The 26,898-nt window shown below is 32.7% G+C and overlaps 1 protein-coding gene across 2 annotated transcripts in view; it reads left to right on the forward strand.

Moving 5' to 3' along the window:
* The window catches only part of LOC132704757 (uncharacterized), a 381,739-nt gene that overhangs the window by 215,851 nt on the left and 138,990 nt on the right, over nucleotides 1-26,898 (forward strand). The window contains exon 1 of one of the 2 annotated variants that reach the window (XM_060674977.1): nucleotides 1,950-1,974. The exons of the other annotated variant lie outside the window; for it this stretch is intronic. The gene's annotated coding sequence lies outside the window, so the exon portion shown is untranslated. Of the gene's footprint in view, nucleotides 1-1,949; nucleotides 1,975-26,898 lie in introns of those variants that run through there. 2 annotated transcript variants of the gene reach the window in all.

The following is a 26,898-nucleotide window of genomic DNA, read 5'->3' on the forward strand; positions in this document are numbered from 1 at the left end:
ATCACTAGCAACTGAACATCCATACGTCCAATAATTGTAACGATAATATTATTGATATTAATATGCAATCCAGCGATAATTCCGATGACTCTGAAGATGACATTTCACTTAGTATGTTAAAAAATATCCAAGGAAAAGACTAATAAAATCCACAACGATGAAAGGTATAAAACACCTATCAAGACTGATAATACGATCTCAGATAAGACACAAAAAAATGAAGATCTTAATAAGTCTTTTAAGGAAAAATAAGAGTTTAAAAAGAAAATCCGTAAATTACTAGGCGGAGCTGGTAACCAAAGACCTGTTTTTTTCAAGTTCTAAATCCAGACCTTCAATATAAAAAAAAACAATTTTTAGCGCCATCATCATCGAGGGTGTCGTTAAGAAAGCGCACGGAAAATGATGTCCAATAAAACGAGTCTTGGTTTTGCTTGCCCAATCATAGTTTTTTTTAAGTGTGTGAAATGTTTCACATACCTTTAAGACAGGACGTGTACCTGTAGTTTCATTTATGAGAGTCTGAATTAAGATAATATTTGTATTTCGTGATTTGTTTTTGTCTGTGTTTGCCAAATAAAGCAATTTCTTATTAACTGGGCCTTATTTGCCGCAGGTTCCTTATAGACAATTTCGACAGCTTTTAAATTTTTTTGTTATAAAATGACGCATTTTGCAAAACCAATATGACCGTGTCAATAATTCATAGTCGATATCATCATAGTACAATTGAAAACTTTTGACTTTTGTATTTTCGGAAACATACCAACGTGGGTTATATGCAGTAATTGCACTTTCCAACACACCGTCACTAAATATATCTTTGCTTTGCTACCTACCTCTAGTTGCTACAATGTTTTTTAACGCCTGCATTTTTTTTGCGCCCTCTTGAGCCACCAAAAGCCAGTCACATGTTAAAAAAAATATTTATATTTTATTTATTTATAATATTTATAAAATTTACGCAAATATATTTCGAGCATGAATTTTTTGAAGTTTTTAGAGGTAACTTGAGCATCTACATGTCACGTAATTTGACTACAACTTACATCACCGAGCGACTTATTTGTGCATATATTTTAGCCTTTTTAAATTTACTTGCCGTCAAGGAACAATCAATCAAAATTATAAATTTTCACCCATATAAATAATGACGGAATTTTTGGACAGTAAAAATTGCTGCTAATGTTTCCAGATCAAAGTAATGGTATTTTTGTTCATTGTTTTCTTTCTCCTTCGCTCGGAGCAAAATTCTCCTTACACCTACCCTGAGTATGAGTATGGACTCCACATTCCAAACAATTTTCAAAATTTTGCAAAACCCAAACGCAAACGCAAAATGCTTAATTAAGTGCTGTGAGAAAGTTCTGTTGTTATTCTTTCCAAGTCCATCCTGCAACTTTATGACCCCATGACTTTGATGACTCATAATTATGAATGAATTTCCCAAAATAATTGATTATAAGAAGAATTGTTTTAGAGCATATATATTTTCCGGAGCAACTCATTTTTCCACCGGAAATATTTTGCCGTTGGTTGTTCTAATTGAGTTTGATACTTCATACTCCAAAAATTAGATATTTTTATGTAAACAATAACATTTATTTAATTTAAAAGATACACCCTTCTTGTGAAATAAATTAAGTACTTCTTTCAAGGTTAATAGGGTGTCTCCCATACTTTTACTAATTTAAATTCTGCCGGGGCAATATTAAAAAAACTATTTAAAAATATATAAACCAATCTGATCTTCGATTAGGTTTAAGGGATTTTTGTTTGGTGTATTTATTTTCTTGAAAGATTTGTAATCAGTACATAACATATTTTCGTCCTTCTTTTTGGACACCAATAAAACAGGACTAGCATTATGCGAGTCTGATTCTCTGGCAATTTTTTATTGTTATAGCTCCTTTACGATATTTCTAATTACCAAACTTTTGTTTTCCAGATACCTCCAAAGCCCGTGCGTCACAGGTATGTAGTTGCTTCAGAGGTGATATCTTTGAGTTTGATATATATTTGATATATTTTATTTATTTAATAAGATACAACTTGTCGGCGACTATTTGTCTTATTTTAACATTGACTTTTAACATGACACATTGGTTGACACAAAAAACATTTGGTGCAGCACAAGCAAGATTCTTTATGTTTGATTTATGACTGGATTTATGATATTGTGGACAGTTACAAACTTATTCTTTTTTCTCCAAACACTTTAAGGTAACATGCTAACATAGCTGGATTTACAATTTCACGGGTTTCTATATAAATTCCAATTTGATTTGGTTTTACGTTACAAATTAATTTTTTCGATATTGGTAAGACTAAGATTCGTTTAATTAATCCTTAACCCTCAACTTTTGAAGAGAATACTCATAACATTATCGGACCATTTATATATAACAGAAGATTCGTCTACAGCGTTAATGATATTATGAATAAGAAATTCACTCATTGCTTTAACATTAGCTTTTTTTTAACATCTTTATCAATGTCTTCAAGCAAGGTCTGCTCCTAGGTCTGCTGACTAGGCAGAGCTAGTAGGAGTTGAGCTTCTCTCAGACTCAGGTTGTGCCCTTGGAACTTCTCTATGATATCGTAAATACTGTCGAGATAGATGCAATGCACTAGATTTATTAATCCTACTTCTGATGTAGAATGTATTCAGGATCCGAACAATAGAAAACTAGAAAACTAGAAAGCTAGAAATAGAAAAAATCTCTAATATCTAATATCGATCGACCGGTATTCCCGGTAAGATGGCACATTGTCGTGTGTCTGGCCGTCCTCCCGTTTTTCTGTGGTACCCTTTCCATCGGTTCCCGAAATAAGGGTCCCACTATTTGTTTGGGTCTGCTGACAGAACAATTTATGAAACAGCGTCTGCTGAATTTCCGGGTTCACAACAAAAATATGAGCATAACCTGCACAAAAGTTCACTGATGAAATGCGTCAATAAACAATATTTATACCACAACAGTAACAAAACGAATTAGACTTAAAGCACTAATTAACAAACATTAATAAAGTATATAAAAAATACAATGTTTACTAGAGACAAAATTTTGTTATTTACTCATTTCTTAGCATTTGAAGCTGACAATATTTCTATGCCATCCATTAAACGAAAATTGATACCCATCGGAAGCCCTATAAATCATCGCAAATCTAAACTAAATTTCTTTCATAGCCGCAATAAATCAACTAAACGGCCATGAAAGCCAGACAAAGACAGATACTTTTCCCAAGACGGTCCCGAATCGCTTGTTATGAAACCCAATGAACTATAAATTTTCTAGTGAAAACTTTTAAATTCGAACAGTCGAACTGAAACGCAAATAGAGTATTAAACAAACTTTAGCTTTGGCCCGGGAATTCAAATATTGATGCGCAAATTTACTTAAAGAAAACTGCGCCGTGTTTTATTACTTGTAGGGAATCTTCCGAACCTCTGGGGATTTTTGCTCTACGTTGTGATTTTAATCCCGGCAACCTTTCCCATATACTTCCGTGACGGTTAAAAACCTTTGTTGTATGTCGCAGTAGGTTTCGGTTTACGGTAGACTTGGTTCGCAAATCGATTGGGTGAATGCTTTGCGAAATTTACCTGCAAAAATATTGAAATTAGGTTGTTATTTGAGATGGGATTTTAAAAGCTACATACATTGGATTTTTTTTTTAAACAATCTCTTATAGTATCAGTTTAGTCGTATTTATAAAAGTCTCTAGTAATCTCGCTGATCCCTTTAGAAGAATGGAACGAATCGCTCCTCTTAATTTTATAATGCAAATGGTTTTGGTTTATTGAAAGGAATGAAACTACCTACCACAATCCCATTATTTAGAGAACTGCTTAGAAATCTAAAACGATGTAGTGCGGGTCGGAGTACGGAAAAAAAGGAACAATTAAAGTTTTATAATTAATTTAATGAAAATGCAAAAAATACACTTCACCACAACCTTCCAATAGCAATGAAGCCGAAAGCAATCCTACACTTGCCACTGTGGTCTTTCCTTACATTCAAAACATCACTGACCACATATCAAAAGTTCTAAAGAAGTATAACGTCAAAACTAGATTTACCACTTATCCAAAAATCTCTCAATATCTGCGGTCCGCCAAAGACAAAATTCCATTTGAGACGCAAGGAGTTTATAGCATTCCATGCATATGCGGCAAAGAATACATTGGAGAGACCGGACGAAAAATATTAACTAGGCTCAGAGAACACGAAAGAGCCTTACGTCAAATAAACTCATCCGCTATTGCCGAACACACTCATGAAACCGGGCATAAAATTTTATTTGATAAAACTAAAATTCTTGCATGTAATCAGTTCTTCTACCAACTAAAAATCCGAGAGTCTATAGAAATCTATAAACAACCTTACAATCTTAATCGTGACTCAGGCCTCTACCTGTCACCAATTTTTGAATAAGTCATCCGAGACGGTGTTTACAGCCCTCATTAGCGCTCCCCCCTCAATATTGCGCAAGTGAGATAGCTAATTTCAAATTTGACATTTATTCGAATGACCAACTAATGGCTGATCAAAATCATAGAGGGTGTCGTTTTTTTTTTTAACGCTACCTACATGTTCCTATACCAATAGGTAACCGTTTCTTAGATTTGAGCACGGACAAACCAAAACCCAAAACCTTTTTTTAGGTGAATTTTTTCATTAATCTATTTTAATCTATGTGACGGTTCATTGTCTCTATCACTATTTTTACATTAATTAATTATATAATTAACACTTAATTTTTAATTAATATTTTTTCCAAATATTGGTTTGTGGCCCAACGCTTAATTTTGGTTAGTACCATATGTGCTTTATAGACACAATAAAATGGTGGGAGCTGAGATACTGCATGTCGCGTTTCCTCTGTGAATGAATGAAAAACATATATGTTTTCGCTGAATGCTTTTAAAACTTTGCTGCCATGTAGTTTTGAATTTCCAAATTCGACCCAGAAACCTTAATTAGTTGATGAATGCGAAAGCTCGCATTGTTCGTGATTCAATGTATTCTGAGGAAAGAAGACAATGCTTAAGCCATTAGTCAAAAAAAGTGCTGTCGTTGTTTCTTTATGGCAGTCGGAGTCTTTCTTACAGCTAAGCAACAAAGCATTTCGGACCCAACCGCATTGTTACTGTTTTCCCTGTATTAGGCGGAGCTGTTGTTCTAAATATTCCGGAAGAACCGGACCATCCTTCGGATTGAGTGTCATGAATGTCAAACCACAAGAAAGTAAATGACTAAATGATTCTCAGAACAATATTTTCTTATCGCTGTTATATAATCACGCTGCCATTTTTCTAGTCGATAAGATTTCAGATATACTTGGATACTTTTGATATTTGGACCCCATTGTGGAAGAACCTTTCCAATGGTGTTACAAAGATAATTCAGCTCAATTTAACTGCATTAGTCTCCTCACTAGTTTATAAAAAAAAATACATAACAGAAACCAAATATAGTACTAAAAATCGAAAAGATTCTGGAAAACCAAGCTCTGGCGAACAACTGAGCAAGCATTATTCAGAGATTTAAAAACCTATCGCCAGTTATATGTCCCAAACTGCGGACGAAGCCCAAAGCTAAGCGCTGACACCGCATCAAAGCCCTATTTATTTGATTGTAATATTGTAAAAATGCTCTTAATTATTGCACCCTAACTAACTAACCAAAACTTTATTTTGCTTTCTGTATAAATAAATGTTTTTAAAAACGCTCTCCCGAATTTTGAACATTTAAGTGGCGCAGTCGGTAGGATTTTCTAAGTGCAGTAGTGGTGGACAATTAACCAGAATCTTCTGGGAGTTTCTGTAGAATCGCCATTCGTGGAAAGTTCAAAACTTTTGGACATTCGCTACGTGGATTTTCAAATCCTTCAGCACGCAGACCCAGCAGCAAGGAAAGCAGAACGACGGTCTACTAAAGTACAACCCGCATGTGATGAGTTGGAAAATTGAAAGGAGACGGAGAAATACGAAACCGTAAGTGTCATTTCCTTTTGCCCGTCCGATAAATCTGTATAAGGTCACTTGAAGGGATAGTTTACGGCTCGCATTGCACGCGATCAGGTTAAGAAAAAAAGAAAACAAATCAAATCAAGTCGTAAATGAGCCATGAAATCGAAAAACATTTCAATTCAATTTTAAAGTGAGGAAACAAAACACAAAGAAGTGTCAAAACAATGACCAACAAAGGAAACTGAGGTAGTATGAGTAGTGCGGAACCTAGATTTAATTGGAATCTTTTTAAATCTAAGGGAGATAACATAAAACCTTACGACGGAAATAGTGACACGCTAAATAAGTGTATTGCTAAGTGCGAACAATTAATAAATTCCTACGTTAGTTTAGGAGATGCGGAACTAAATAGCCATATCTTCGATTGTATCATAGACAAACTAATAGGGAAAGCAGAGTAAATGGCAGGCAACCGATCAGAATTGAGAGATTGGTTAAGCATAAAAGATGCGCTTATTCAATGCTTCGCAGATAGGAGAAATTTAAATTGTGTAATTCAGGAATTAACTAGAACAAGAACGTTCAAAAACGAACATTTAGTTGATTTCGGTGGTAGGCTACAACTTTTAAAGAGTACTGTAATACAGCGTTGGTTTGGAGCTGTAAATATTATAGACCTTACTTACTCGGACAAAAATTTATTATTTACACGGATCATAAATCCCTACAGTGGCTGATGTCATCAAAAGAGCCAAATTCACGACTCGTTAGATCGAGACTTCAACTTGAGGAGTATGAGTACGAAATTAAAAACGAAAAAGGTAAAAACGATATCCAATACATTGAAAATGACTCGATATTTAAAAACTTAGGAGAGGCGGATGAAATAATAGGTCATTTAAATCCTCAAATCCCATTTGATCTAAATGATAACGCTATTATTTCTTCTTATGTTCCATCGCATAAAGAAAACTCAAGGCATTATTTCAAAAAGAAACGAAAAATGCGAAGAACCACCAGATTTTAGTGATCAAAAATATGCTTTCATTAAAATAAAATTTAGAAGCAAAACACTTCCTAAATTTAAAAAGATACCGTTAATAAACCAAACGGAAAATGAATTAATAACAACAAAGACAAACTATAATAAAAGTAGTGCAAAGAGGCCAAAGGCTAATAAAAATCTATTCTTTCAGGAGACCAATGAAGATCAAAATGTAAAATAAATAAATGGCTATTTGGAACCCTCGAAGCTGACGACGGAAATTATTATAAAGCAGCAATAAATACACTTGAGAAAAACGAAAATAATTTAGCCAAAGAATTAGAACTACAAGTATCTTTATAATAATAATAGTAATAATAATAATAATAATAAATAGTCTTTATTAGCATTACATGGACGAAGTCTGGCATTAAGGCCACTCACACTTAACCCATTTCTAACTACAACTACATATAAATTACAAGTATGTATGAAATTACAAAATAGAATGAATGATACATATTTATTCTAACGGATTATTTTACATTAAGTTTAGTAACTGTTTTTTTAAATATAAGCTAAAATTTTTACATGAACCAAATAACTTTGATTTGAGGCCGCTGTTTAAAGAGTTGAACAAGCTTACAGCATTATATGTAAAAGAACATTGAAATTTTTTTGTTTTGTGCCCCGGCATACTTGCGTAGGTCAAAAAAAAAGCGACAACCAGTAGTTTGGATTTTTTGTAGACGATAAGATGTAACAGCATCCAAACAGGGGTAATACACAATGTTACAATAAGACAAGCGAGAGAGGATAAGACTTTGACACAACTGTAGTTTCATATCATAGGACAATATATCTCTATTTGAATATAACAATTTTAAACTCACATAACATTGTTTGGAGATGTGCTTAACAAGATTCAAGAATTTCATATTCTCGTCAATGTATAGACCCAAATTTTTAACAAATTCTACAACCTGAATAAGATTGTTGTCAACGTAAAATTTCATTTTGGACTTCAAACTGTTTCTTTTCCTCTTAGGGACAAAAATAATAACACTACACTTTGATGGATTTAAACGTAAATTATGATCCTCCGCAAAGGTGACTATGTTTTCCAAACCCTTATTTATGCTGTTCACTGTCTCCTCGCAACGGTCGCATTCGAAACTATGGAACAATTATATTTGGCTCTGCGCAACTACACCACCCCACCCAAATGTGCTGTATAAATCAAAAACAACAATGGACCTAATACTGAACCCTGTGGTACTCCTTATGGAATATCTAGAGTAGTTGATAGCTGGTCCTGCAACAGAACTTTTTGACGCCTATTAAATAGATTCGACTCAAAAAAGCTTAACATTTTGTCGTCAAATCCCATATACCGACACTTGGCAATCAACAGTCTATGATTAATAGTATCAAAGGCTTTTGTAAAATCCAACTAGAGCCGTCGCCTTAGATTTGTCACCCGCTCTCAGGATTTCATCACACAAGTTTAATAGCGAAGTAACCGTGCTATGCCCTTTCCTAAAACCAAATTGGTGGGCTGGAATTATGTCCTTTACAGCAACATATTCATTTATCTGTCTGTACACCACTTTTTCTAGAATTTTAGACAAATCTGGCAACAATCTTATCGGCCTTAAATCTCCAACTACGGACGGGTCAGTATTCTTGGGAATAGGAACGACCAATGCCTCCTTTCACATAGCTGGGAAGTATCCAATTTCAAGGCAACAATTCACTAGATAGCAAATGTATTTATCTATTGCTGGCATTCGCAATCTTACCATCTCCAAGGTGATTCCGTCGACGCCCATAGTACCTGACTTGATCTCTGATACAATTTCAGTAACATGAGGAATTTCAGTTAATTGAAAAGTAAAATTGTATTCGTTACTAATTTTGTGTGAATTATAAAAATCTATGGTGGATGGAACATTTGTAATCACTGTTCTCAAATAAAGTTCATTTTATCAAAGGGCATAATTAAAAATTATAACAAAACTATTGCGAAATTAACTGAAAATCGACGAAAACTACAAACTGGTTTAAAAACATTCAGAAATTCAGTATTAATGACGATAAATTCTTTGCAAGACTATCTTAGTTTTCACGAGATCATTACGCAATTAAACTTAGATTGCCAAAATATTATAATGTTTCTAGATAACCTAGAAGACGCTATTATGTTTGCAAAAGTTAATGCGCCTCATAATAGTATTTTACCGATTTCGGATTTGAATAAAATGCTTAAATATTTAGCATCAATTTATAAAGAAAATCAACTTCCACAATTTAAAAACATTTTATCTTCTTATCAAATTTTGGGAGCTTAGGTCAATTTTGTTCACTGAAAAGTGATCTTTGCAGTCCTTGTACCAATTTTATGATCGCAAATATTTTCCTTTTACTATATTTTCCCAATAATCCAAAATCAATCAATTTTTATACACCATTATATGGCACAAGCGGAGAAGAGACAATTCACCGACATGTCCCGTCATCGAAGAAATCTACTTTTGTAAAGAAGAAACTCACTCCCGAGATGTATGCGTGGAAAACTTATTTGACGACATCGAAATGGAAAACTGCTCAATTACGAATATGAACCTGTCAGAGGCAATTTTAGAACAAATCACTAAAAATTTAGTTCTTGTTTTGCCACTGAAGCCTGAAAAATTGCTAATCAAGTGTAACACAGATCGATCTATGCAAATCGAGGTACCAGTACTGATTAAGATACCAGTAAACTGTCAAATAGAAATTAATGAAGAAAAATTCTTCAACGATGTAAAAATCCAGTTCGGAAAACCAATATTTTTACCAAGAATCCAATTGACGGAAATGAAGGCAATGAAAGTCCTAGATATCCCCAGTCTTTCAAAAATAAATATTGACCAAATATACCAGCTGAGAGATTTAGCAAAAAAAAAACTCCCATGGAGCCAGTGAAAGAAGAAACAAATACGTTCCAAATAATTGTTATTGTTTTTGGAATAATCATGGTTCTAATTTTAGTTTTCATCATTAAGAAGATCTTATTGGAAAAGGTACGAGAATTGAAGAAAATCGCATTCAAAGAGGAAACCTGCCAGGGAGAAAATCTTGAAGCTTTTTCGAAAAAATGCTCCGTTATTTTCGAAAGTTAAAGAAGGAGGAGTTATATGTCCCAAACTGCAGACGAAGCCCAAAGCTAAGCGAAGATAACGCATCGCTGACACCGCATCGAAATCCCTGTTTATTCGATTGTAATATTGTAAAAATATTCTTAATTATTCCAGCCTTTGTATCGGCTAGTCCGAATAAAACTTTATTTTGCTTTCTGTATAAATAAATGTTTTTAAAAACGTTCTCCCAAATTTTGAACATTTAAGTCGCCGCATAGTTTTTCGAGCATAAAACTTTATTTCAATCGCCAGAAGGTTAAACGTTTATATTATAAAATACTATAAATTAAAACACACTTAGAACGGCATAAATTAATCGTTACCAGAAATCTGAATATTTAATTAGTTCCCTAACGACCGGGTAGTTAAACGCAGTTCTTTATATGTAAATAGAAGTCACCGCGCACGTACGTGAAAATGAAACCGGGAAAAAAATAGCAAGAAATCACGTAAAACCTTTTGAATTGATTGCCCCGAGGGTACCGAACGAAGCCGAGTTATGATTCTCCTAATACATATCTGTCTATAAAAATTACTTAGACGGCGCTTATGATAGCATTATGGATGGGTAGCATTTGGAATGGCTGAGATGTTAGTTTTTTGTTTACATTATAGGGTTCATGTTGATATTACTTTAAAAAATTGTTCGTTTCAGTGCTTTTATGGATTCATCTGAGCCTTCCAAATCAGTTCCAAATCCACAACACAAGACAAATTGCTCTGTTGGTGGAATTATCCTAACAATAATTTTTCCTTTGCTAATTTCATTGCACAATATATACAAGTGATTGTATAAATTCAAAAGATTTTTTTTAAATTTGCCAGTTACATTCTTAAAATAGGGCCTGATATTTAGACCAACACCATAGAAAGTTATCTGTTAACACTGCACAACAGAACAGTCATGACTCAGTTGCGTATCTTTTTGAAATCATTAACAATCCAGCCTTTGACAATACAACATTGAGTTCGCTATACTTAAGTGTCCCAAACAAAACAGGGCCTTTTTACCCTCATACCCTATATCTAATAACCAGTAGAAATGGACAATCATGACAATGGTTACATTTTAAAATCAGTACAAAATAAAATAGACCTTATTTAATAATACAAAAACATTGTTTGCAAAATTTATTCCAGAATTTTATCAATGTAATAGTCCTTTTTGGTCTTACTTGTAAATCTCGACATCTACGCGCTTAATTATAGTAACTGTTATTCCGTACAGTTGTGTTTATTATCATGATTCTCGCATCTGGATTGCCACTCTGAAGTGACAAAGTTGTCGTCACCGGCAAACAGAAGTTGCCCGACACATTAGTGACCACGAAATTACTCTGTTTCAGTCGTAAAATGGCACTTAGACGAACATCTTCTTCGCTATAAACTCATAACGTTGATGCGGCGACGATATACAACGTTTTGCCGTTTTGTCTATAGCTGAATAAATCATTTTACTACCCTGGAATGGTGAAATCGGTGCGGGAAATATCCGTATCATCGAATGGATAGGGCGCGTTATGTTAATGCTTATTTCATTGATAACAAAGCGCAGTGCTTTATCTAAATTGTTGTGGAATATATGGCTGAGATCTATAGAAAATCGTTAAACTCGAATTCATAACGTAGGTAACGTAGACATTTATATACGGAATTTATTAAAAGAGATAGCCAAAACTTTTAGTTCTAAGTTGTATTATCTCTATCATCTTCAAAATATGAAATTGAGAAATGTGAATCGCTTCACTTTGTTTTAATTTTTACTTAAGTTGAAACCTATTTTTGAAAATGTGTAGGAATAGAATAAAAACTTTGTCAAGTTTCTTCTACATTGTTTAAATCTTTAGAAAATCATTTGAATTAATTCGCTTAATATCCATACCCCACGTTGGAAAAGTTAATAAATATACACTTTGGAATTGTGTACCCAATGTATTTATAAATACAGAAAAAATAAAGTTAATTTCAGAGAATGTGAACTCTTTTCGTCCATATTTTCCTTTTACAGGCAAGAAAGTCGCAAGCACTAATCATCTCAAATTCAATTACAAAAAAAAATAACATAAATTTCAAATTAAGAAAAAATTTCAAGAAAAAATTTCCGGTTAAAAAAAAACCATATCTTCATTTTTTCAAGGGCCATGTCGCATTTATCGACTGAAATTTTGTTTGTTGGCCAACAAACTTTTCGAGATTCGATTTGTCAAATTCTGTCAAATCAATCCGAAACTCTTAGATAGCCATATTGCCAGCACGATCAGCAACGTATTACTTAGTTAGCAATTATACCCCATAAAGATAAGAACTTAACAGATTTCCAGTAATCTTCTGCTCAGGTTGCTTAAGAAGATTGTCATGACTAATTCTATTAAAAAATAACTAGGTCAAATTAAATTTTGCTAATTAAATAACTAATTTCATACAAATATACCATTCTTGTGCTATTTGATACGTTTTCGTTAATTCTCTTTTGCCAAATCTGCTCCTCAGGACATATATATGTTTGACTGGATGCCACAGTACGCAATAAGAATGGTGATAATAACTTTATTGTAATACAAAAATATTTTGTCCTAATCTAACGTAACCTAACTTTGTACCAGCCTTGTAAGCTAGATAACAAATAGGCTTCTTCAAAAAGCAGTTATTTTAAGATAAAAGTAACCTCTACAAAAGCAATGAGATGATGTAACAAATCTTCTTATTAAATTTTAAGTTACTAAGACCATTTCATAAAGTACTTGGTGCTACATTCAGTGAATGTATTCCAAAATCGACAGCTGTTATTCAAAGCTTCACAATTGTTGACATCTGGTGGATGCGCAAAGTAACAGCGAAAGTAATATTATTTAATTTGGTTTTCAATTTACGCCTAAATATTTTCCGTATATAATAGTATTATTTTCAGGAGTAATAAAAGACAAAGATAATTTTTTTAAATGAGTTGACAAATGTACACGTTGTTGTATTTAATTTTTGCTTAAAACATGTTCCTTCGCAACTTATATTATTTATATTACTAAAATGTAGCTTAAATGTCAAATATTGCAACCATTCGCTTTGTTTCGTTGTGAAAGAGTTAGAACCATTTGTTCAAAGCGTGCTGTTCTCTACTTTCCTCCCGCAGTTAAAGGAGATATTTACTGCTTCCCTTTGTGCGAAGTTAAGAAAAGTGGGACTTTAAAATGCATTGTCCTATTTACTTCGAATGCAACTTATATAGTATTTTCCGTAGCCACCTACTTTTAACGTGACAGTCAGTAATATTTCATTTCCCCCGTCAGTTTTTCTCCGACGTTGTACAGAAATTTTTATTTCTATATATTTTCTAGTTTTAGAATCGTCGGCCACGCACAAATTCAACTGTCACAGTAAATGTCACTTTTGAAATAAATCAGCACTAAATTTATGGGATCATTCTTTATACTAGTATAATTATATACGTGCTTTTTAAGGGGTAACCCATGTATTCACAAACCTAGCCCGCCCATAAACTGCTTATTTGTCAGACTTCTTTCCGCAATAATGTGTTCATTTAGCCGAATTAAATAGTATATTATGCAACAAGTGAGGCAAACCGCATTTGACTCACGAGTTTTAATACGAGTTAATACACGAGTAAGATAGAGTTTACCAAAGGTGTTGCATACTGTACTTTTTCTACGACCTTCACAAAAAAATTACAATTTAACAAATTAAAAATAACAGATTATCGGATAACTAAATTTCGTACCATTCAAACAAAATATTTACTTCTTGCCATTAAACATAATCGTTTATCGTTCCGATCGGTTCTGCTATTATTTTCTGTGTTTAACTGTGTACGTTAAACAGAGAAAGATGTATTATTGGATATGTCATATAAACAACGGAATAAACACAATTTTAAAACGTTGATGTTTATTTAACTTTTACAATTGATCATCAAGAATTGGAATTGGAAGAAAAATTATCTAATGATAGAGCTTTTAAGAGGATTAAAATTTCCAGATCGTATAAACAAGAAAAAGCAGGTCGTAACCTTCAATTTTGTTTTGTTTGTACTGATGAGAGATGGATATTTGATATGGGTAATTGATCTTAGCAAGATATTAATATAAAAACTGTAAAAACCACTTAAGTTCATTCGAACGGTATGCAAAATTTCTGTGGGAATCTTAAATTATAAATGTCACTTTACTTATCGACTAGTACACTAGATTTTAATTGTAGCTTATAGCATATTTAAATTGTCTGATATATTGCATAACATTTTTTTGTGTATTAGCTTTGGGTACATTCTTGCAAAACAACCCGAATACATTCGCTGGCATGACCGTCAGAATTGACAAACGTCAAAATTCAAACCGTGCGGTAAAATCTCCGAAAATATGCGATTGCTCCCAAACCCGTGAGGTAAAATCCCGGAAATGTCCGAAGTGACTCGGATCCGTGGGAAACGAACGCCAGATCGGTGTTTAATTAGGCACTTTACAGACGGGAGTAGAAAAAATTCGATATCGCACGGTTTGAATTTTATGGAACTTACTGTAGATCACAAAAAAAGAATAAAAAAATAATCTATAAATATTGGTGAATGTTTTTGAATGAAATATTATTTTAAAAAATGATAAAATTGCGTGTTGCTTAGATATAAGTAAATTAGCTTGGAATTATTGAGAACCCAATCGTTAAATCAACTACACCAAAATATAACCTAGTTCGTTTGGGATACATTACACAAAAAATACCGACCCTACTCCACGAATGCGTGTTAATAGTTTGTCCAATTCGGATTTGACTATTGAACCAAATGGCTGTGTACCTACCACAACGCCAAAGGCAGTAATATCTGAGTGTTGATGCTTAATTGATAGCTAAAGCCGAGCCATGCCACAATTAGTGGTTTACATAGTTGCAGAATGCAGGGGCGTATGTAATAGGCCCGCGCGACCTCCCACATTTAAACCGATTCAAACTTTGGAATATTACCAAACTAAATTTAGTCTCGAATTCAACTTAAACTACACCAGAAAAAAAATTCACAGGCACGCAATTTTCACAATACCGGGGCAGCTATATTACCTGATGGCCATGGAATCAACTTCCTGTTGGATTCTTCATTATGAGCAATAATTGAAATAATTATTAACACTCTAATCAACACATCTGACGTAATGACACTCTTAAAAAACCATACCATATTGTATCCATTTAATAACCTTACATCTTCCTATTTTGCTATTAAATGGGTAAATTCAGTATATTCCATTCGTTCATATTCCGTTTTTATTTTGTTAGATGTTTTCAATTAAAATTTGAATTACATTATTGTAATCTGTAATATGCCCCAGTAGCAAAAATTTTTATAGAAAATTTTTTAAATAGTATTTTTAAGATTGTTTTGTTAGTACTTTTAAGATTGTTTACAAGCATTTTATTTGAAATTTTAACTAATCGGTACCGGTTTTCAATTTTATTTTGTCAGAGAGTCTTTAACAATGGATGTCAATAACTTATATTGAAAACTTTCCTCCAAAGAACATTGCAAACTTAAATCTCTGCAGCGATGTATTTACACACTCGTTCCATTTATCTGTGTACATCCGTTTGGGTGAATAGATAGCTACAATTCATCTTAACATTCTTTTAAAACCAGAATGAACTTTGATCCCGCCCCAACAAAGTACATTAGTTATATAGTTATCTACGTTGCTTTTCGACACTTTTCAGGCGCTTACTATTTGTTATTTACAAAACGTAAAACCAAAAATTTCAAAATATTTGTTGGTCGACACCATGGAATTGATATATTTTCATATTTTGCTAGTTTTAAACTCTAAAACAATTATTAATACTAATAGATACAAACTAAAAGGAGAGAAAAAAATCCTTTTCATTGAATCCGGTCTTGGGATATTTCGAACTTTTCAAGTTTCTAAAGCCACCATGGTTGTATAAAAAACCATTTTTTAAAAAAATATATATATAAATCGTGGGAGCAAAAATTAATTTAATTTTTGTTTTTAAACTGTTCTTCTTAGAGTTAGTTTGACAGCAGATTATATATCGAATCAAAAAAGCAAAATTAAATGTGGGAAAAACACTCAAGTCAAATTTCCGGAAAGTAATTTTGATACTAAAATATGGGTGTTCTATTAAAAATGTTATTTTTTTTATTATTATATGTTGCTTTATGTCGGTTTGAAATGAAAAAGATGCAATAGATATATTGAGAAATTTACTCAGAAAATGTGCTTTTCAGTCCTATTGAATTGCCGGTTAAGTAATTATTTCGGCATCATTTTCTATTTGTGACATCAAACGTTCAATTATTTTCACATCAAATATGTACTTATAATTTGCAACTTGAAATTAGCCGAGCGACTGTATAGCCTCTTACCATAAATTAGTTTTTTATTTACTGTGACATTGTGTTAATAAATCAACTGTTCTATTAATAATTAATTCACATTTAATTAATTCCTCTTTTTAAAAAGGGTTATCGAAGTCCTGAACATACTATACAACCCATAAGTATTTATTATTTTTATCTTTTTTCATTTCTTCAATTACATTTGGTATAACTTTAACGTGGTCACTGAGATATTGTAATTATATGCGTATATGTAAAATTGTAGAGGTGTCAAGTTCTAAACAAAAATTGGTGTAAAATAAACAAACTTAGACGGTTCATATTTTCTTACAGGTCAGTAGATGGTAAATGAACTTTTAATAACTTCGTTAGTTTAGGAGTCTCAGAAATATCGCATCTAAAAACGAGGTTTGTTTCACCGAGATATAAAAACGAGAACAACCTCGGAAAAATTCTGTTTGTCAAACTAAACCTTCGCTATGACATTTAATAATATCAATGAAAATTATTAATATCTTACCTTTAAAAGTGCAGCACCCCTAATTTAAAAAATAATAAAATAGTACATTTTTGCTTTTAAGTTCATCCGCAATACAACTCATGACATAAACGCAGCAGACAATTCAATTTGTATCGTAGGTCATATTGTTTAGTCGTATTGCCCTCGAAAAATAACTCAATTATCGATGACACCCTGTCTGCCTGCGTGTTCCAATAGCACGGAACCGAAATAGGTTCGTTCGGAAAATCAATATATATCTCGCATCTGTTGTAGTGTTTATCCTGCACCAGGTGTTAATTGAAATGGATTGCAGCCCGTTTCCGTGGTTTTCTTCGTCGCTTGCCATTAAATAGGAGAAATATTTTTAAGGACCTCAAAATCGATCTAGCCACAGTCTTTATAACAACGGATCAAAGTAGACGAAGTTCGTGAAAATGTAAATATTAACAGTATTTGTGACTACAAAAAAGAAAGAAGAAATTGCTATTCTTGTGCAATTTCACGTAAATTAAATAAGTTTTGTTTTTTGGGATAAAACCGTTTCAAAATCAAGAAACTTCCCATTAGTTCCGGAAAAACCGAAAATCAGAAATTTCTTCTGAATTTTTTCCTGGCGTCAATTAAAAAATGTTTGAAAAACAATGACACTTTCTCATTGTAACTTTTTCTCCCCTTCAAGTAGGTATTATTAATTTAACATTTCGAATAAGCTTTTTATGCTGAAAAAATAGATCACACTTAATGATTTACTAAACAATATACGTAAAAATGAGGTAGCCATGAAACAAAAGCATTTATTGCAAACAGTCTTGACATAGTTGTTTATTATGTAATAGTAGTTGTACTTTTTACATGTATTTTGAAATTTCAATTGCCCGCTGTATGTGTGAATCGTTTTTATTGGCTGAACTGTCAAATGGAACTGTCGATTCGTATTAGCTGAAAAAAACGGGAACCTAGCGGAAATAACCTATCCTTGCGCATTTCTTTCTTTTTTAAATAATGAGATTTCTGAAATTGGCTGTATTATCAATAACTAACAGATTAGACCAAGTGATGATCAGTTTATAGCTATCAAAAACTACCCTATTCCGAGATCAAGTTCATTGTTTTATTGGATTGACATCATATTTTAGAAAATTGATACCCAAATTTTCATTAATTGCAGGTCCCCTTCATGACTTATTGAGAAAAGATTAGCCTTTCCAGTTTGGCATTCAACAATTACAAAGTTTCAATACTTGCGATGCTAGTTCTCATAGCTTTGGCGGAATACCTGTGCATAAACACAGCTATAAAGAATTTCATCCTTTACTATTTTATAGTCAAAGAACTACACAAACTGAATCTAAGCAACAGAGCTTTGTTCTTGAAACCATGACCATTGAAAACCATTATTAATACTCTCAACAGATTCAGAATCATCACTCTAGGAGCGTGTCAGCTGCAGAAACAAGATCTTAATTCATGAACTCAGAAAACAAAAAGTTAAATAAAAAATGCTGATATTTATTTAAAAAATTATGTTGGAGATGGGCACACAAAACCGAAACGTCACGCTTAAAACTTGTAGGGAGAATAAGTTGCAATGAGAAAACGTCATTGGTTTTCTTTTTTATATAATAATATATAAATGTACTACTATAATACTCTACTTTGTCTCCATTCTACAGACGTCCGAGATCTCAAGAGCCCCTCGAATTTGGGACAACCTTTACACAAAATCATTTGTTTATTGGCGTATTCTGCTGCTCAAAAATCCTCGACCCTCCCACACTGTATATCGCGTACATATTGATTTCACATCTCTTTAAAATGTCTTCGCTAGAAGTTTTATGTAAAACATCATTGTCTCGACCATAAAACAGTACACCGTGCGGATGGCAACACTGTAGTTAATATGGTAATTCGCCTTTCTTTCAGTGCTTCTTGCTTTAATTAAATTTTTATTATAGGCCGCGCTTTCGTCAGGACGACGGGGCTTAAAAATTTATAATTATATTTTTCAACCTTCCCGTATTCGGAGGGTTGTATTACTTGCGCCCTTTATTAGATCAATCCCCAAAATTCTTTTATTTAGATTAATAATAACATGTCGAGAGCATTATTTGATTTTGGCAAACGGTGAGATGCACGAATAAAGAAAATTTAGGAATTACCTAAACAGTACAAACGCGCTGAAAATTGCCATATAGGTTGTTATATATCAACTTTTAATATAACTCTTTTATTTTAAAAATAACTGGTAACCTTTAATATTGTGCTTATAAACATGGAAAAGGCGCAATTTTATAAAATAATTGATGTTATATAATGATAACAATGATAATTGTATGATAATATTTACCATTTTATAAAAAGGTTACATAAGAGTTGCTGTAAGATCCCGGATGATCCGAATTGCTGTGTTCTTTGACAATACTATAAAATTATATTATAAATATCGTTTCAAAAGGTTATTAGCGGTAAAACAGCATTTCAGAATACTTATTTTAAATAATTTTATAGCAGCATTTCATTTAAAATCAGTCTGTATGGCATGGAACTTTAACAACTTAGCAATAACATTTTAATAATAATATTAACAATGCCGACAAAAATGATTTGTTAAAAGCGCTCATGATGCTCTCCTAAATTATTTTTTTGATGTCGGCTTGATGAAGTTCACAGGGATATAATTTGTATTCTAAATGTAAAATACTCTTACCAGGTCAACTTTACTGACATTATGTATGTCAACTTAAATTTTAAAGTGCTTCCAATTTTAGCCATATTTATAAAATTTGATAATTCTTTTTTTATTATTTTCGAACAAATTTTTGTTTCTAATAAAATTTAAAAAATATTGGGTTGCACTGTTAGACTCCGAATACCAAATCCAATGTCACAAACTTTTAATAGACTTTATTATTGTGATTTTTCGTATTTATGGCAAGATGGTTGCCTCAAATATGAAGTTCATTTCGATTTGACATAACCATAAAATTAAACTGTGTTTAAAATTAGTTTTATAGCACAGTTCTGGTATATAATCTACCTATATAAAAGTAGTCACAAAAGAAAGTTGTTTCACTATTTACACACCTATTTTAGCAGCTACAAAGCCAAAATGTCATATTTTTTAATATTCTAAGTACCAAATTATATTTTCTGTGGAAATTATTGCCTCTTTGTTTTTACAGTCGTTTGTTTTGAGAAATTTAGGCTATGATGTTCTCTTATCGAATCCATCAATTTTTTATAATCGTAATTTTACGCTACATCTAAACCCAACTTCGTTTAATGCACTCGAAGCTCTTTTCGCGAACTAAGTTAACATAATCAGGAGTCGATTAAGCAGTTTTAATCAATTTAAGAGAAGAGTTCTCAGTTCTCTCACTGCTACAATCAATCCTACATACAGTACCTATGGCTATATAGATTTGTAAGAATTTGCATAGTGGATGCATAGTCTATTTTCTAGCATTTCTTTCATTTCAATTACAAAGGCTCAAAGATATAATGCAAAATTACAAATGGGGTATGTACCAAAATTACATTTTTGAGGTAACCAGGAAAAACTTTTAAATGAACAACAATAGTTATAATTGCCAGTGTTCGTAAAAATAAGGCAAATGCCGGTTACTCAATTATTGCGATAGACATATATTCTTTTTATCAGGACACTCTTCAAATGGTTTTCTTTGCCTGATTTCATGAACATTGCATAGTATGGTCCAAAATTCGTTTTTGGAACTTTTAGAAATATGGAGGCCATCCAAATTTATGTTAAGTGAAATTGGATTCAACGACGTTGACGCGTTTTCTACTAATCGTAGTAAATTAATTTTTAACCCGAAATGCCAGTAGCAATTTTTAGACCTATCGGAAGAAGATTAGGAATGTAAAATGCAAAATGACTAATATTACAGGAAGGAGCCCATAAACGGATGCGTTAATTTGCATTGATATTTTTACTGCCTTTGGACAGTTCTGTGGTATTTTTTTCGTCGCTTGATTCGACAGGTCCTACATTGGCACTTTTATTTATTTAATTATTTAATTGCAAACGACAATCTTCACAGCCCAATAACAGATTACAAACACAAATATTATTTACATTAACCGCACGTTATCGCAAAAAGAAAAAAAAATGAAACTAAGTTCCTTCTATAAACCAAAAAAACACCAGCCCATAAACACATACATACTCATCGAATTGAAATTTACATATAATACTGAATACAATACTTTAGGTTTTAATTGCTAATTTTTTAAAGTTGTTTTTGAATAAATTGGAGGAAGTACAATTAAAAATGTCCATTTCGTTTTTTAGACTTAGAAAAGAACAATAAATAAATAAAAAATAAAAAAACGTTAATGTAGACTTCTTCCGTCTTGACTCTAGCATTTCAGAATTAAATTCTTGAAGTAAAGTTTGATATGATATGTCAAATATGTATATTCCATGTTTTTCTAGTATAAAAAGTGTAAAAATTTCATTTGAAAATTTTTGGTAAAGGGGGGGACCAGACAAACGAAGGATACGCAAGCATAGTTCTTACTAGTGAGTTATATAAGTTTATATTTGTTGATCCTTGATTCCTTTTCGTTATATTATGCAGATGTGTTTCGAAGCTTAGTTTTGTCTAAAGTTACGCCCAGATCTTTAATTTGCTTTCTTGTGGTTAATATTATATTATTGAGTCGATATTTTTTGCGTGTAAACATAAATTTAAAACATGTTTGTACATTAAAAGAAAACTTCTTTACAGCCTTCTAAATCCCTAATAACTCTATAAAATTTAAAGTGGTCATCTTGAGATGAATTTAAAATTCGTTGATCTTTCACTCCTTTTCTGAAATTACCACTACGTTCAAGTTTTTTTCAATTAGAAATTTGGCCACTCGACATTTTACAGCTTTGCGGTAGACTGAATTCTGAATTAGCATAAAAAGATAGGTTAGTATTAATAGCGCTTTTTATTTTATTATCTGATTTAATTATATTATTACAAGCGTCATTAAATATAATTGTAAAATAGTTTTTTCTACTCCCCTCCGTAAGATACCTAATTACACAATGGTGAAGCACGCAGGAAGCATCACTTTACCACGTCGGTTTCGTTCGGCTTTGGAAATTTCCGCGATTTTACCGCACGAGTTTGGGCGCAATCGGATGTTTTCGGAGATATTTCCCAAGCCTTGAATTTTGACGTTTGTCAACTCAGACCGTCATGTCAGTGAATGTTTTCGTGTTGTTTTGCGAAAATGTACCCAAAAACTAACGGTCGTAGAAAAAGTATAGTATGCAACATGTTCCGTAAACAATTTGAGTCACTCGTTTAATAAACACTATTTTCCACTCCCGACTGTAATAGTATATTATGCAACAAGTACGGAGCGAGTGCTTAATAAACGAGTTAATTTTTGGGTACATCTTTGCAAAACGACATGAACGCATTCACTGACATGACCGTCAGAACTGACAAACCTCGAATCTAAACCGGGCTGTAAAATCTCCGAAAACGTCCGATTGCTCCCAAACCCTTGGGGTAATATCCCGAAAATGTCCGAAGGGGCTCGGATCCGTGAGACAAGATACCCATGTGGTAAAGTGACGCCTTCCGCACCCTAAATCGGTGTATATTTGGGTATTTTACAGAAGGGAGCAGAAAAAATACCTAATTATACACCACGTGAATTTCTTGTCCCACGGATCTAGGCACTTCGGATATCTGCGGGATTTTACCGCACGGCTTGAATTTTGACATTTGTCAATTCTGACGGTCCTGTCAGTGAATGTGTTCGTGCTGATTTGCAAAAATCTAATCAAAACTAACGGTCGTAGAAAAAGTATAGTATGCAACACGTTTGGTAAACTTTTGAAATCACTCGTTTATTAAGCACTCGCTCCGCTTGCGCCAAAAAACTCGTAACTCAAATGTCGTTTACAACACTTGTTGTATAATATACTATACATAAGCTCTTACACAAAATAAAGTTTTATTCTTATTATAGTATGCTGCACCCCCAATAAAATCATTTTAAGACAATTATAAAATAAATTTAGCTCAAGCATAAATAATTTTGTAAATATTGATTATAAGCATGTTTAAGAACGACTATAAGTCACTATATAAGATATCAGTTTCAAAAGCATATTGACGACCTTGGCGAGCTTTATTCGACTATTTGCTCTTAAAGGAAGTAACAATAAAGCAAATATGTAACTATTTAGTCGAATAACAAAATGTATGTGCTACTTGGGTTAAATACCTATCAAATTACATTATCGAGATGCCACTATTTCCGCAACAAATTGACTTCACAGTTGGAGTTTCAAGAACTACCCAGCAAATGAACTAAAACAAAAGAAACCAGACTGAGAAAGAAAAAAATTTCCAAACCATAACAAACTTAAACTACAAAATTAAGTTAATGAGTGACACGGTATTACGAAAAGCACGATTGCCTACAAAACGGAGCATCGTGTAGTATATAAACATCATTACAGTCTAAGACAGTGCACAATAACGCTCTGAACTTTACGAGATCTTTCAATCTCCAGTAAGAAAATAGAACTAACATCATTCTGGTTCGGAAGCCATATTCCGGCTCGTTGCCCGATATTGTCAAGCTCGCTTTAGAGGCAACTTGAAAGTCAGGGCAAATCTTTTTGTGAACGTCGATTGACAATTTCGGATTGAAAGGGCTTTTGCTAGATTAGCGAATTCTGTCTCCTGTCAATAAACATCCAGGCAATCTGCGCTCCTCCACGGTCGATATTCGGCTAAAGGCGGTTTTATTTTTCTACGGCGGTTACGATTTCAACATATAAAACTATAGAACCAATATAGATCGCGGTGTTGTGCCAAATATGTTATTTGCAAATTAAAGGAGGGATAGATTTAAATGGAGTCACAAATTGTAATAAACATCGTTGTAAGTACTTAATAAACGAGTGATTAAATAAATTTATCAACGTTTTGCGTACTATTATTTTTCTTGATACATTTTTGCAAAACAGCATGAGTAGAACTCCAAAATACCATCAAATTTAACCGAAAAAATCCGATACCTCCCAAACCCGTGGCTAAATAACTGCAAATACTCGAATAACGAAGCTGCAGTATCACTTTGCGCATGCTTAAGTCTTTTAAAGTAAAGAGTAAAAAAATCATTTAAGATTCCAATCGAGTCAGGTTAAGTTGTCCTTTTTTTTATATACTGAGTGTCCCGCCGGGAACTACGTCGATCTGTTATGGGAAAACCATAAATAGCAAATTTTTGAAAATTATGAATTAAAATAAAGTTGGTGTCAATTTTCTTATTTTAAAATGAACATATTGTTTTTCGGGATTCCCTAAATTCTATATATATTTCATATATAATATCATATTCCTAAATTTCACCGTTTCGGTGATATTTAACGTTTCCAGGCCGAACAATACCTGCCGATTTTTCCCGTACGAAATGAAATTAATAAACTGGCGAAAAATTGTTTTTTCAAATGGGAAACACCAATTTTTATATCCTCTCTTATATAGAATTAAAAATTAGGTCTACTTTATAATTTTCGATATATCGATATCGAGATATATCGTATATTTTTTATTACTTGATTTGACGCGGCATGGAAAAACAAATAGTTTACAGAGTATGTATTTACAATAATTTGTTATTTGAATTTCATTTATTTATGGAGAATATCACAAACAGAACAGAACTTGCGATACCTTTGAGATTCGTTGTTGGAACAAACAAAAACCATGACCATGTGCGGTTATTGTTATTATCAAGAACCGTGACAATTTAATTTTTATTGCGCTAACAAGAAAATCTGAGTGGTCAGATAGGCATTTCTCAATAAAATTGTTCTAGTTTTGATAACAGTAATATCAATAGGCAGTTTTGAAAAGGACTATGTAGAAATTTTGGCGCACCTAATCTCAGAAACCTTCTATTAACGTGATAGAGCGCCTCCATATAATTGCTACCTAGTCGCCAATTTCTTGCACACAGTTTATGCTTTATAGACTAGACAATTATCCTTTTCTGTGGTTTTGCCTATCCCCTTACGTATCAGTGTTTGTTTTTTTTATGTGGGGTACAATAAAAAATCTCCTGTATAACCTTCCAATTACTAGCAAAGACTCTATGCAGCGAGTTAGAAGAAGAAGAAAAGCAACCCAGAAACAATTGCTTGTCCGATACGAAATTTTTTTTATACTTCAAGGACGCGAAGTATTTTTAACTTGCAATATTTTGCATCTCCGCTTCGGCTTTAACCGAAGATAAAGTTTTTGACATGTTCCATAATCTTCTTAACTGCATATCATGATGGTTTCTGTTTTTGGGGATAACGAATCGTAAACGTATTGTTCTGATCAAAACTTTGTGACATTCTCCATACTTAATATTCAAATTGAAATAATGGTGGTGCGTATACGATTTTTTTACACATAATTGTCACTTTTTTGTTTTTCTACGTCGCGGCACTCCCACAGTTTGTCCTGGTTAACCCAGATAGATTGAAGGTAAAGAGCCGATCAAGTAAAAAAAATATACTTCAATTCAATTCAAAATATACACCCTAAAACAAAGAAGTTTCCATTAACAAAAATATTGGCAGTTTTTTCAATTTTATTTTAATTATCTTTTTCAACATCCTGTAATAATAATATTCGAAATTACTAACTAAATTTGTTCAACACATCATGTTCTACAGGGTGAGTTAATAGAGTAATTAATTAATTTTCTGCAAATATTTGAAGAAAAGCAATATCGGGCGTGCACTTTAACAAATCCACGAAGTTCCCGTTGGGACACTCTGTATATATAGCAAGTTATTTCACTTTTTTATAGGGACATCGTTTTGAAACGGTCTTCGCTGGCGACTGTTATCGCGTTAAAGCAGAATTGAACGCGATTGCACATTAATATGATTTTACAAACTATGTAAAAAATATTTTTGTGAAAGTCGGAAAACTGACCACTGAAACCCTTAGATATTTATACAGGCTGTTTCACAGTTCACGGTACCTTAGATGTATCGCATTATTCTGAATATTTGGTTAGTTCCATAAGCGGCGATGCTCTATCGAAAATATTTTTAACGCTACGACGTTGCTGTTTCTTCGAAAAAGTAGCATCAAAATTGAAATTTTAAATGGGACACTATGTATGTTATTGCATTTTCCGATCCGCTGATACTTTATGATATTTTTTGAATAATACGCTTTTATTAATACGATACTAGAGCCAGTAGATTAAATTCCCTTTCAGATAATATATAATGTTTTGATTTCTGAAATAAAACCAAGTTTTTCGGAAAACTGGATTACTTTTACATACTTATTCTTATTCTTCTTATGTTAAATAAGTCTTTTTCCGTTTGACGGTTTAATAAAGATTTGCTCACTATTTATTGTGGTTCAAATTTTGTCGATAAAATCGGTTCAAAATGGAATAGAATAGGTATAAGAACGTATTATTCAAAAACAATCATAAAGTATTAGCGGATCGAAAAATCCCAATGTTTGAAGAAGCGGTAACGTCGCAGCGTTGAAAATGTTTTAGATCAATAGAGCATCGCCGCTTATATAACTAGCCAAATTTTCAGGACAATCCAATTTACCGTTCGCCGTAAAAATCTATCAACGGTGAAACGCCCCGTATAGAGTTTCTCAAATTAAGCCAATGTCGTCTATTGACCAGCCTCATAATATTTCGTTAAAAAAATCAAAATAGGGCGGGAATTTTGATTTTGGGGTCAAAAATATTATTCTAAATTTTACATGTTCTTTTTTTCAATTTGGGATAACTTCTGTTATGGCCTTTTGAAAATGATCTTTATAATTCCAAAAATCCGAGCTTATCAATTTCCCGTGAATTAATCGCACATTAGTAAAA

Source organism: Cylas formicarius, unplaced genomic scaffold, assembly GCF_029955315.1.
Source record: "Cylas formicarius isolate icCylForm1 unplaced genomic scaffold, icCylForm1.1 PGA_scaffold_7__23_contigs__length_41026272, whole genome shotgun sequence".
Lineage (NCBI taxonomy): Eukaryota > Metazoa > Arthropoda > Insecta > Coleoptera > Brentidae > Cylas > Cylas formicarius.